General features: G+C 37.8%; 1 long non-coding RNA gene across 2 annotated transcripts in view; it reads right to left on the bottom strand.

The window, feature by feature from the left end:
• Window positions 1-12,229, bottom strand: part of LOC111242873 (uncharacterized) — a 20,632-nt gene that overhangs the window by 3,037 nt on the left and 5,366 nt on the right. Inside the window, exon 4 of one of the 2 annotated variants that reach the window (XR_015319496.1) lies at window positions 1,441-1,604. The exons of the other annotated variant lie outside the window; for it this stretch is intronic. This is a non-coding gene — a long non-coding RNA (uncharacterized LOC111242873). The remainder of the gene's footprint in view (window positions 1-1,440; window positions 1,605-12,229) is intronic. 2 annotated transcript variants of the gene reach the window in all.

The raw sequence follows: 12,229 nt of genomic DNA, 5'->3' as shown, positions 1-12,229 counted from the left end.
TAATCAAAACATATTAACATGTTTAGGATAAAAAAGCTTTGCTACAATGAGAATACAGAAATAATCTGGTCTTAATCCTCCTAGGTTGAACACACAAAGTTGAACGAAAATTGCAGCCAGCGGCCGCAGAGAAAAGCAAAGCATATGCAAGCGCTTATGAAGCCTTCGACCTCGACGGCAAAGAGATCTTTCTGGACGGGTAGCGTGCATTCCACGTTCATCCATGAATCCTATCAACGTGCTCAGTGTTTTAAGCAATATCAAGAGAACACTCTTAAGGAAAGCTAGCTGGTCTATACAATCTAGTCGACTCTCGAAGCGCTTTCAATGCGGAATTGCGTGATTTAGCTCTTGGAAAGCTCGCCTGTCACAGAGTACCATAAATACATTGCACCCGGTAAAAGTCATTCAACAACGCGACGGCATGGGCAACAAGGCGTCAGCCCGTTGTGTGGATGAGCAGTTTCTTAAGGCCATGATCCCAGTCCGCTATTATTTGCTGCTCGTGCTTGTGAGCGACCTCTAACCAAAGCAGACAAGGAGCGGGCATCTAGCGGTTCATATTCAGAGTGAATGTGGAGTATCTCATAATATCGAGTTATAGCCAATCTAACTTACGAGCATTTTCAAGAACTTTGGGCATTGACATCGGGCTAAATACCACCACTCAAAAGCCGGACGTGATGAAATTCACGCGTAGCGCAAGACAAGCCGTGTCGACCGACCGGAAAAACATCGCAAAGCGTTACTTCACGTATTTGAGCCTCACATTGATCCGAAGTGTGAAATTCTCTAGAGGGCGTATCGAAGGCGGAATGCCCCAAACGTGTATTATAATGTTAATAAAGCCTTTTATTGCCAACAGTTTATTCGAGACGCCAGCTGCTTCGTACGACTTGTACAGCAATTGAGGCAACTTGCTACCTCCTCGCTTTACCATCTATTTCAATGGGTGGGGTTCGCTTTTTTAAGAAAATTCTACTGCTCTATCCGTTATTTACTCGTTTGGTCTCTCTGTTGACCAACACAGTACTCTTTGTCGAAGCGTTTTAATAACCTACAACCCAATACACATATCAGAAATTACACAACAAACAAAAATACCATGGCCGACAATATTAACTTTAAATTTTAGGACACTAGAGCAACCACTACTAACTAATACCATGTAGGAATATAAAACTAGAACAAATCCTCGTATAGAGTCCAGATACGCATTCCATGACTTCCTAAACATTTGCCTTCCTAAACAAAAGAGAAAGTTATAACGAACCAAATCAATTTTGTGTCTGTAAGTGCTAATACTGTTTTACGTCCATGATATTTTGCTGACAGCTATAGTATGACACTCAGTAGTAGCGTTAAGTTTGAATAATGAATTTTTCTAACTGAGGGCGAACATAGATCTTGTTAACTTAAAGGAGCGAAACATCTACTCACAGAGCCTTGTTGAGAAATATTTCCGGAAGTTGTCCTCGAATTAAGACCGCTGTCCTTTCTAACGTTTGCATTAAGTGGCTCTTGTAATATTTTACGTACATTAAGCGTTAGTCGAAGTCGACTGTTACGAATTGAAGTGATGGCGTCTTACGGCCTCTTTCCGCCTCCAATGACCGAGGTTGACAGTCGATAAAAGCGGATAAATCACAAAATATTTTTACTATATTAATATACTGATGATTCGCAAAAGCGTCTCGGTAAGAACGATATTGAAATATATAATGGGAGCCAATCGTGAGTATACTCGACGCTGGAACAAGCGTAGGCGGTCAAAGCCATCCCATACACGAGTAGTACAAGAAGACCATAATTTGTCTGTAAAACAACTACTTATATAAATAACGTGACTTTTTATGTATGTTAGTGAATAAAAATGAAATAACACGATGTAAATGTTTGTTTATGCCTATGTTTATTCATTAGAGTCCTTAATCATCAAGTAAAACGAATGCCTAAGCTAATAGTATACTAACAAAATAATTACCTGTTACAAAAAAAGCAGACCTAGCGGCAATATTTTATACAAGTTTGTCAAATAATAAAATATAGCATCTCAAAGAACGGAGTAAATATAACGAAAATTAAGCCGGCTGCTAAAACTTCCCTAAGGAGGTTTCTTCTTCTACGCACAGGTTCATCCGCGCCTTGTGTGTTTTAGTTATTTTTAGGCCATATAGTAGTTCTTAAATAACTCTACTTAGATCGATATAGCTAGCGCGGAGTAGACGGCGGTAAGGATACATCTTATATCGATAAGTTGTTGAAGAATTGTCAGCTGGCAAAAGCGTAGTCTGGGTACACTGGTATGTTTGAACTTGTCATATCATTTTAATCGTATACCTTTATTTTTCTATATAGCCTTACTTTACTTAAATTTATACTTCTAAAAAATCTAGCCCCAATATTGAAAGTTTGACCAAAGAAACCTATTTGACATTAATCAGAAGCCCCGAAGCTTCTTTAGCAAAAACAAAACTCATGAGGCTAACTTCATAAAAATGGCGGTAACAACAAGCAAGTTTTGACTTAGTTTATCCAATGTGTGACAGAGAGGGAATTTTGTCGATAGCGCCATCTGTGGAAAGGGTCTCTCAAACGAGAAGCAAAACTATTCTTAGAGGTCCTCATCCCCCTAACACTGCTTTTTTTTTTTTATAAATCCATTATATTTTGTTGTTTAGTGAACGAAATTCAATTTCGAGTTCAAGCTCAAAGATACGTGTTCGTGATTAAAGAGAAAGCGTTTTTTTTGCAATTGAGATCGAGCGAAATTTCGAATTTGCAACGAGCGCATTAACTAATCGAAAAGATAGGCCGCAAATGGGCCGATTTTTCGAACTCGTATTTACCACAGAGCACCACGCATTTTGCATTCAATTGAGCTGCGGAATTTTTTTACACCGTAGAATATTTTAAGAAAAAGGCGGTTGACAAGAATGTGTGTGTAGCCCACTTGCATGGAACAGGTCATGATACCCAGGTCAAGAACGAACTGTTTCTTTAATAAGCTGGGTACATAGCGGTAAAGAGTAGCAGGGGACATCGAATCGAACAGCTAGTAAGCGAGAAAGTCTTTCTTATTTTCGGCGAATTTAGCCTATGAATACTATTTCGTGTAGTTTCCAATTAAATTCCGGTCAGTATACGTGGATATATCTACTCGTTGTTGACCGAAAAGGGTCCCGTCGCAGTTATTTAGGGCCTTAATGTAAAATAACTTTTAGCAGGCTCTACTAGTATGCATTTATTTGTAGAGTGGCATTCGCACGCGTCGACCTACGCTAGGATTCTACTTAATTTGAACTTTTGGATGAGATACAATCTGATCTATTAATGTTGGCCGAGTCGATAAAAACGACGACAATAAAATGATGCGATTGGCAACTAGGCCAACCGAAGAAAGCATCTTGGTACAAATAAGACAGGTCATAGGCGTGACTGAAGCTGAAGGGTAAGACTGTCCAGCTTTCGATTCGAGACACTGGAGAATTAAATAGTTGGCAAAGTTATGTTTTACATTTTTGGATTGTTCAATTCTGCGTATGGAGACTTTAATAAAACTAGCCGTCTGCCAAGCTAAAACATTTCATAATGGCTATCATGTTAGGTTCTTTTTTGTCCACGGACGATACTGAAATGTAGTATGAATCGACGAAGTGGAGAAAGGTAGTACATAAAAAGTGATCGTAGTTGACTTCAATACACGTGGCAAAATGTCGCTGATAGCGAGAACAGCCGCTGGTGATGCGTGAGCTCGTTGTTATGAGCGACTATAAACCGACGAGGGCAATAGCGTTTAGCAATAGTTTGCCCGCGTAGCTGACATTTAACAACGACCCTACATCTCATCTGCACCATCCTGCCATTTACCTTCGGCGCCGTAATTCTAAATCATCAATCTCCTGATGGCTTTCTAACCGCACATTCTCGGGCGAGCCAAATTCAAATTATAGCGAATCACCAATACCTGGTAGTACCAACCAAATCCAGACGAACACTAGATATCGCTTTATATTGTCACGAGAGTCCATCCCTTTTACTCACGTAGGCTGCTAGGTAGGAAGATTTGTCCTTAGCGGGCCTTCAAGCAGCATGCCCTGAGCGCCTTCGACCGGAGTAGTGGTATACATAATCTCGCGGAAAAACAAGTTGGAGTAGTACAACTAACGTTGCAGTGAAACAAATTTTAACAAAGACTAGACAAACTTAGTTGTTTCTCGGATGCTGTTGGGAGGTTTGTTGGTGCACAACTGAGTTGCTCACCATTTAGCCTCGAGCAATGGCCAGAAGCACAAAATGCGAAAGTGAACTGTGATCAGCGTTTATCTTCGAATCTCTATTCAGATCTTCTTCCGTTCACGTTCATAGTGACTAGACGAACGCTCATTAACTTCAAACGACAGCGAAGAATTATACATTAGCTTGCATCAGGTGACAATCGCTCTAAAAAGTTCTCATGATAGGAATAGATGGGCTCCCCTTGCTCCTTTTTGATGTTCGAAATAGATATACCAGGCTATCATTTATTTGCTCTAAAGACGAAAAACAGGTTAGGTGTCGGTGACTGCTTTATATTTGAAGCTCAGTAGTTCAAAACTCTATTATTCATATAAAGCGACGATAGCCTGAAGGATGTGCAGAGGAGAGCAATGTTATTGCGTACTAGTAGTGTTCGTTGCTGGGCTCTTATCTGCAAGATTTTCTAGAGATCCTGTGGAATAAATGAAGGAAGATGTACCCGTTATGCCCTACTGGTGTTCGCCAATGAACGTTTGATTTGCAGACATCTATATTTTATGAAATGGGAATCGATGGTCCTGTCATTGATTTACAGGATCACACACCTCTGGAAAAGAACGGTCCGTCGCCTCCAAAGGCAGTGTTGGATTTTAGCTGTATATTTTATACCAATTTGAATGGGCTGAACCACTTTCAGATGATTAAAAAACTATTTGTTGCGTTACGTTCACTGCTCGACGCCAATGTTTCCCATCCTTGTTGTTCGTTTGTACACCTGATCGACACCTAGTTACGTGGAAAAAAAGCACGCTTCAAATAGGCTCAATAGCTATTTTTGTAACACATTAGGCCTTTCGCAATGGGCCATGATACTTAGGCACCTTGGAGACCACACTTGAGTGCATTGCAAGTAGCAATCGCTAGGTTCTAGCTGGAGATTGAATGGTGGGTCTCAGCCACACCTTCCTTGAAGCAGTCAACCTTTAAAAGCCAAGTCACCTGCGTTTGATCAAGTCACGTACTAAAATACCTCGAGGTGAGAAATTACGCACTGTAACAATAATAATGATAACGATGAATGAGCTTTTGGTCGTCAGCCTGTTTGCCTGATCTTCATAAAAGCTGTGAAATCGTTCCTCTATATTGGTTTTACTTCGCAACAATATGTCGCTTGTTTGTAGGGTATTTGACGAAGTAAGTGATGTCCTTGAGTAATTGAGTTTAAATCCATGGTTTGTCCCAACATTTTTTAAGGTAAATGCGCCGCCAGGCAAAAAGTATTTTTTTCCAGTGGATTCACCTTTGGTAAATGTGTGTCTGTTTAAAGGACGTTGCCTAGCTAAATAAACTCAAATAAGTAGTCAAATCTTTTCAAATACTCGCTTACCAAGTGAAAACAAATACTAAGGCATCAAACACTAAAATAGCTTCCTTACGTAAAGTATAATGGTGTCATTCAAAATATACCAAAATTTTAGCAAACAAAACTTTAGAAAATTACGCCTAAAAGTATCTGCTGCGTTCACTGCTAAAGCTAGGCTACATACATTCCATAGCTCTATACATTTCTAAATACAGTAGATTTGCGAAGCATATACATATATCTTCAAAAGTACCACGAGGTTCAGCACTCCATGTTACAGTGTCCTGCCCCTCAAATATTTTCGGTTGCTTTTTACTGACTGAATAGGACAAAATTTATATTACAAAAACATCATGTTTAAGTTTTTTTGCAAAGCTAGGTCTAAAATGCTTGAAGTATATGGACCAACAGACAAACTGGAGATCGCTCCGCCGCATATTCTTATGAACAAACGGCTCTGCAGTCAGATTTCTACTGCAGCTTCAGCTTCTAACTGCAACTTCTACTCGTCCAGATTCCACGTGCGCAAAAAAGCCTTAAAAGGGTGACAGTTCTATTAAAGAAGAAAGTAAACTCGCTAGCGTTGGTGAACAGTCGGCCGGTCGTTATTCGATAAGGTTCCTGTAATTCAAGAGGCCATTACTACAATTTGTGGCGAAAAATTGATATAGAAACAATAACCAAGTTTAATACTAGGTCTTGGAAACTTTTTGGCAAGACACGTGCAGTCTTTTTTATCAATTTTTTAAAATCAATTTCCTTCTCTCTCTTTCTTTTTTATTATTACTTTAAGACTATCTGCCTCGTGTTATGTATCGACAGTCAGCAAGGCTCTTGGACAATAACAGGTTGGCTAACAAAGATACAGCAGTCTGCCAGTGGACGCTTCCAATGTGTAATCCAAGTTCCCATATTGATACCGTCTCATGTATGTATGTGACCGCTTCACGTACATTGCCATATGTGGTTCTTTCAACATGTTGTGAGATTTATATTTTATCGCTTTGTCAGTATAAACTTTTTTCTACCGACAGATATGCTTCATATTCACCAGCGACCTCAGCCTAAAAAGCAGGTTTTTCTGTCCAAATATCACTAGCATTCATTGGACATCCGGCCACAAATTAGCTTACATTTGCGGTATGGGAGCGTCTGCTAGCACTACTTGGTCAGATTCGTCGACAATAGTGATGAAAAATAAACCAGGTAAATTTGAAGAAATACATTGTGCTTTTGGGTGAGCAAAAAAATCAAATATGAAAAGCATACCCACCATGTACGACTGCCATCATATTTTGTGGGATTCCGAGTTCAGTCGTTTGTTACAAAAGTTTTCTTTCTGATACTGCACAATAGACCACATAGCAACACATATAAATAGGGTTGAATCTGCGATTTAAACTCCATAAGCATCAGTTATTGGAGTTGTTGGTCAAAAAAAGATCTCCAGATACCTGCGTCAGATTTCCTTGCCAGTGAAGCATTTATTTTGGTCAAAAACATAAACGAAATAGAGATACTGCATGATTGCAATCCCGCATACAATCAAAGTAATGTAAGAGGCAGACTACGGTTAGGGACTTATATCATACCTGGCATGAAAAGACAAAAAACGTTATTTTCACTGGATTGCTTTTTCTCTACGAGGTAGTTAATTTTGGCATCCTTCACTTTGCCGTTATTCAGTACCTACTTCGTCGCTGTCTTACATCAAAGCTGTAAATCATACAGGAATACAGCGCGGGAAAAGAAGGCGATAAGTTTGCCAAATCACGCTTGTAGTGACTTGTAAAAACATATAGAGCTGAAGCTCCTGTAATAAAATCTTCATGCATTATACTAAAACTCTGCCTCACGCGCTATTTACGGCAGCTGGTGTTCATAACCGGCCCTTGTAAACAGAATATTTTAAGTTATTCTTTAGCATTTCATGCGAACATATTGTCTGGATTTGACAAAATCCTTTATTGGCATTTCCACTGCGACAAATGTTGCACTGAAGAGTACGGCAGACCGGCAAAATTTGATTGAACTTTCGGCCCAAAGGGGACCCCAGAAATTTCTCGCAGCTAAACAAACCAGTATTAAATTAGTTTGTTTGTCTTTCGACATTTTCTTGTCTTGTCTTATCGTTTAATATTATAATGTAATCTGTTGAACTTAGAGTATAAGCAGCACGGTTTTTGCAAGTATGCTTTAGACCATTGTTATGGAGTATGTTTCTTATAATAAACCAAACAAAGTTTTTCGATGTTGCTTATGTCTTAACTTTGCTTCAATTGTTTACGAAGCATTATCCCGCCTGCCAAAACATGTTCATATAGTATAACTATAATTTGCAGTTTGTCACAAGGAATAATACTAACTTATTACTTGGAAAAGGAAATCTCAGTTACCTCGTTATGCGGTTTGCTTCTGCAGTCGATAGCTTCGTGTCGCAAATGCTGCTTGGATATTTAACAATAAAGTGTATAGTTTCTTTCACAGCGAAAATGATTGATCAAATAGTTCTTTGTATCCCTTCAGTTGAACAGAGGTCTTGTTGACCTTTAACGTCCATGAACATTGGTCTATTAGCCGAAATTATTTAAGGCTCTAATAGCCTTTTTGTGAACGCATTAAATACTTTCGCCGTGCAAATCAAACGGTCAAGTTACGCTCATAATCTGCAATTATTTGACCACCGTTGTTTTCCGCAACGATCAATAAAGTACGCAGCGAGTCTCAAATTCGTTAAATCTATACATTAGCTCCAGACAATAGTGGCATTCACTAATTGAAGTACAACTTCGAATTCCATCCAGTTCCGAAGCCAATCTAGATTCAGTAATATGTATGTTATCTGTTTTTAAAGACCAACCTTTGAGAAAGATATGTCGGATACTGAGAGAAACATACCGCAGATTCGAACAAATTAAATCGACTAGTTTATTTCCACAAGGCGGTAGCAGTGTTCTGAAATACTTGTTAATACAGCAGTGGGTGAATACACTTGCTACCCATGGTCATAACCGGTATACTCATAATTTTATTCTGCATTTAGTTATTACTTGATTCAAAACACTAAATGTAAAAGGCAATCTTTGGAGACAACAATTCAAATAGAAGGCTAAAATTTTCGATGTCCTTTTTTCTTTAGACTCACTATTTTTTATGTGAACAAGCTTTGGAAATAGGAATAGAAAAATGAATATTTTTCTTCGTTTCTTTGTTCAACGTTAAATAGTAAAAGGGTCGGAAGAATAGAAAATTGTGTAGATTCGGTATATCCACGAAGAGTGCAGAAAAACAAAAAGAACCTCCGTCATCTGCCGACAATATCACCCAAAGGGTGTATTCTATGTTATAGATATCCATATAGAACGGTAAAAAAGTTCTCGTTGCTCAAAAACATGTGTACAAATAAGCCATTTCACTGGAAACTAATGTGTGCTTTTTATACGTGCGTTCTGGGTCCTCATTTCACTTTCACGAAAAATACTTTTTCCTATCGTTTTCCAATGCAAACGCAACCCTTACTTATGCATATGTGCTCGATCTTCTAAATAATACTATGTTATTCTCAGATAAATTTTTTCGTTATTTTTTTATACGAAGATAAAATCATTCAGTGTCGGTGCTCCCGATAAAGATGTAACCTGCACAGATTACACGGACAAAATGTCCACATGAGTTCTGGAATAAGTATGAATTATAACACGTAGACATCACGCTCAAATGATGGCTATAGAATCGAACAATGACATACTCAACTGTATTTGAAAACAGTTTGCTTATAAAAAAAAGACGTTTGGCTAACATTTTGAGCAACGCGGTCTGAAACAATATTCACATGTGCTACATGTAACAATGCAATTCAAAATTGCCGATATTTGAAATTTTGCGGGTTAATTGGAGCTCAAACAGTAACTACGCAGAGGTTGCAAAAAATGATTAGTGAATTCGTGGCCAAATCGACAACAAGCATTGGACTAGAAAAAACTGCCTTCAGCTACTCTACCTAGTGGCGTCTAAGGTGAGGTTGTTTCTTGAGCATTGCTATATCTGTTTTAATTAGATACATAAATATTATAGAGTAAGGTTTATTATACGTTACGTGCTGTAAACCTTTACGTCTAAGAACGGAAACGTTACATACAAACATAGAGCTTTCTTGACATATCTGACAGGTTTTTCTCATATATTGGCGTATGGAAGCATGGCTCATATCTGTGCGTTAATTAACTAACTGCTGGGAACGTCAGACTAGACGCCAACTGTTGTAGAATCGCTAAGGCTGAATTCTGATACCCTAGTAAAGTAGCTAGCTATAATTTTTTTTTAACGAAATTATATCGCATAATGCATGGAAGCAATACATGGATAGGAACATTATATTTTGCACTACACTGCGCACAACGATTTGTCTCAATGCAGCCGCTTGTTGGCCTTCATAATTTGTTCGTAGAACTGAACAACTGATGTGGCTCGGAGCCATCTTAGTAGGGCAGGTAGACAGACCTCTTTGCTATCTTACACCATGGTATATTTTTTATTATTGCTGTAAAACTAAATTACCTCATAAGTGCAGTTTTAAAAAACAATGTAAGATGATAAAGATAATGAAAAAAAAAAGAGTTGGAATTTGCCTAGGTATTTTGTTTCTGGCGTTCCATTGAAATGAACTTTCACGCATAGTTTTTTCGATTGTCGTAAATGCCATTACTTATATAAAGAGAGGCACATACAGTTCTAAGTTATTCAAGGGGTATCGTGGTAAAAGGTACTCGTCTTAGAGTTAAGCAAAATGTTTTCGACGCAAATTAACCCATCATCCAATACAGTCGTACAAAAATGCAATGACAGAATAAATTTCATTGAACTTATTCACTTGAGATAGGATCACACATTCGATGCTTAAACGAATCAAAAGAGCTGCAATAGTATAGCGTCAAGGAACGCATCGTTGTGATGTAAACTATGACAGACGAGCAAAATAAGACGCTTCCATTTTTGTTGTGCAAATGGACTGTAAGAAACAGGGTGAGACGTCTAAATTCGGACTCTTGTCTAATCCAAAGAAGACCAGATATTTTATCGAAAATTTACAGGTGCTAGAAATTTTTCTCGTGACGGTTATATCTATTCAATATCACTAATATTTGTCACGGTTACCTATTTAATTTAGGACTTAAAATATGAAACAGGTTCAAGAGTAAATTGATTTTATTTTGGTACCTAACACAACAACTGACGACAAGCAGCCCGCGAAAGTTTATTTGAATTTGAGTGTCCTATCTTGTTTACATATATTAGTGCAATGCGATGTTGACAATTAGTAGAGGGATGAGGTTTACAACATATTTTTCCAATATTTTTTTTTTAAAAACGCACTGTTATGGAAATCATTAATAAATGTAACGACTATTTCTCAGATATTGAATATCCTTCTTTTTCGAAATCGCCTTTTAGTATCCTTATGGTTTTTTAAGGATGATTATTTCCGGAAATATGCGGTAGGACCGGCTTGATTGTCGAAGAAAAAGCAAGGAAGGCTTCCGAGTTTTACCTTTTTCAGTAATTCCAAATTTCTCATGAAGCTGTTGAATAATAATGCTTAGGCTCCTAGACAATCGTAACCGAGCAAACTGGCATTTATAGCGACTTCAAATGTTTCAAATAGCTTGAAATGACAACATTTTTATATGCATCGGCACATTCGTATCTTAAAATGCTCTTCTTGCATTACAGTATATTCTTTCAACAAGAGGAAGCGAGACATTCATATCAACATGGTGAAGGCTTTACCTATGAGGTACTTCGCATACCTCATACAGATACATTCGCCTACTTTGTGTGCGATATTCTTTCCATACAAATTTGATACCTAGTATGTCACTTATAGCCATTTAATGATTCCGCTAGCTATGAAAATTGCCTTATAACTCATATATAGTTATGGAGCTGGTTTATTATTTTGAAGCAAAGCGTTCAGCTTTCCGATATAACATGCTAAGGTATAACGGTGCTGTCATAACTGCTGAAGTTACTGCCTATAATTAGCATGTAACGTAAGTTTTGAGTGTTGCAGCGACCACAACTGAACTCAGTGAACTTGCAGCGCACATTTACATTGGATCAGTAATTATTTTATTTATTTTCTGTTTTAGGTTATTTTCTTTCCATAGCGCAACCTTTGAATGATTACCTTTAGCTTTGACTAACTTTGAATGATATAACTTTAGCTTTATTATTTGAAAGTCCAGTTGCAGACTCATATTTTATGCTGAACTACAAATAGTGTGGAAGCGAGGCTTGAGTGCAACTTTGATAAAACTGCAGTTTAAAAGTAAAATGTAGTAATATAACGGCACTATATCGCATATCGGTATTTAATCATATGCAAGATGATAGATGAATGAAAAATTATCGAGCAATTCTAAACTTATAAACTCGCTGATATCTCTTAACAAGAGTGTAATACAAAACAACATGTTAAATTATCAAACAAACTTTTATTCTTCAAGTGTCTTTTAATTAAAAAAATGCTATCAGCACAAGGATTTTATACTCCGCGGTTCTAACTACCGAAGACCAACCAACGTTTAGCAGCCCTAACGGCAACTTTTAATACATTTTCTGTTCGAG

The sequence above is a fragment of the Varroa destructor genome, unplaced genomic scaffold, assembly GCF_002443255.2.
Source record: "Varroa destructor unplaced genomic scaffold, Vdes_3.0 BEIS01000001.1, whole genome shotgun sequence".
In the NCBI taxonomy this organism is placed as follows: Eukaryota; Metazoa; Arthropoda; class Arachnida; order Mesostigmata; family Varroidae; genus Varroa; species Varroa destructor.
The sequence above is the reverse complement of the archived record's forward strand: the minus strand, read 5'-3'. Positions and strand labels throughout refer to the sequence as shown.